Below are 2,319 nucleotides of genomic sequence, written 5' to 3' on the forward strand. Positions count from 1 at the left end.
TATGGTTCTAGTGACAGATTAACATGATTTCTACATTATTAACAACGGTCTTCAAAATGAGGCTATTATCTATGTGGTCCTTGAAAACAGTCGTGGTTAGAAAGCAAAGGGTTTTAAAATACGGGTCTGCGCTGTATGATCCACTAAGTATGCTATTTCAGGGGCTCGTGTGGCTCTGAAGTCAATACCCAAGTAACACATTGGACTCATTCCTACTGTATTCACTTTTTTTTTTTTTTTTTTTGCAATACAAGTTTCATCTACATCTGATATTTTTTTTATTAATCTATAAGGGAGGAAGATGTAAGGGCAAAAACAATTTCAGCGAAAAAAATAAATAGATAAATAAAAAGAACCGCTGTTATTGTACTTATGCCCAGTGTGTCCAGCGTTTTTCATCAACATTTTTAATGCTTTTAATCGATCTCTGTTATGTACGTTTCCTGGTCTTATTTTCCCATTACACAAGGGAAGAAGAAGCAAGGGCAAAAAAAAAAAAAAACAGGAAAAAAGGTATGCTAATTCTCTCCCCCCCAAAAAAGAAAAAAAAATACTAAAGAAGAGTTAGTTCAAGTTTTACAGATACCTTGACTTGAGACTCCTGCTGACGGTCTCCTTACAAACCATGACACCTGATAGACAGTAAGGAGATCAGCGGACTTAAGGTTGAGGGGAAACGCTCAGCACAGTGGACGCAAGTGTGGCGGGTGACTCCACTTCTGACCATTACTGTGAAGTGCTTACCTGGCTTGCAAGGGGTGACGTGTCCAATCCTGGCTTAAGGCAATTTTACAGTGGGAGAGTTAGCGCTGCCTCATAACCCTTACCAGCGGCATGAATTTTTGGTCTTGGTATGTCATAACTTTAGCAACTTATAACGTTCAATCACATACTTAATTGCTACCTACCTCCGTCTCTCATTATTACTAATTGTTTATTCTGTAACCTGGTGGCTCTGTGAACTATACAACACGAACAGAAAAAGAAAAAAATAATAATAATAGCAGAAAAGGCACAAGAACAGAAGAATGAATTAAAAAGAGAAGCACAAGATAGCAAGAAACGAAGACAGACAAAACGGAGAAACATCCGAAAACAATTTGCTGTACTTAAATTATAGGGAAGTAAAGTTACAAATTTATTAGTGCATGATATTAGTCCCATTTGATTATCTGATCTAAGTAAGCCTATAACATCGCAAACACAACAGTTCGTATAGCGTGTGTGTTTTAGAAGATTCGTTACTCGTGTACTTTTAACGGCGAGGCTTCACTGGGGACTGGAGGAGGGACTGCGGGACCGGGGGAGGGTTAATCTCGCAGGCCTCGGCAGTGAGTGGTCAGAAAATAAGGGTCCAAGTGTGGTAATGTGGAACGAATTTTTATGTCGGTAGGAATGGAGACTGTGAGAACCTGTGTGTGTGTGTGTATGTGTGTGTGTGTGTGGGGGAGGAAGAGGAGGAGGATGTGCCGCGGCCTCCTGTAGCTCTAGCCTATTAATCTCTCTCTCTCTCTCTCTCTCTCTCTCTCTCTCTCTCTCTCTCTCTCTCTCTCTCTCTCTCTCTCTCTCTCTCTCTCTCTCATACACACACACACACACACACACACACATGGCAAGGGAGGGAAGGGGTAGGGCGTCGCTTGGAGGGAGACAAATGCACCGATTTATCCCGAACAAGATCCTCGCTTTCCGTCCCTCCTTCCCGTAACACCCTCACTCCCTCCCTCGTCCATCGTCGCCCCCTCTCCTCTCGGCACGGGACACTCACGTAAACAGGCGGAAAACAGGCATTACACTCGGCCAGTTTCCTTCCTGTGGACACGGCGCGGCGCTGAAACAAGAGTCACCCTCCGCGAGACGAGAAAGAAAACGAGATCATGGCTGCAGCGCTACCAAGTCCACCTCGCGAAGATACTGATGCCCACCAACTTTACTGTAATATACAACGCAATTCCGTACTGTTACGCATTACCTGAAATCTCACATTAGTTCAGGCATAAAACGTACTTCTTTCTGACTGTCTTACGTAAAAGCAATCAGAAGGAACGAAGGGAGAGAGGTGGAGAAGAGAGGGAGAGATGATAAGCTCGTTTGGCACCGCTGGCAGCGTTAGGACGGCGGTCAGAAGCGACTTTACTGCAGATTGAGCCCTCCGATGTCCATGCCGATAGGCGGTGACGGAGTGCCGATAAGCCGATGACAGACCGATAGCAGTTGCCACAGTGCCAAAAAGTCGACCCAAAAGTGCGCCATTTTATCCATCGAGGAGGGAAGGAAGGCTGGGGCTACGCGGCGTGCTGAGGGCGACGCGGCTCAAAA

The sequence above is a fragment of the Scylla paramamosain genome, chromosome 7 (genome assembly GCF_035594125.1).
Source record: "Scylla paramamosain isolate STU-SP2022 chromosome 7, ASM3559412v1, whole genome shotgun sequence".
NCBI lineage: Eukaryota > Metazoa > Arthropoda > Malacostraca > Decapoda > Portunidae > Scylla > Scylla paramamosain.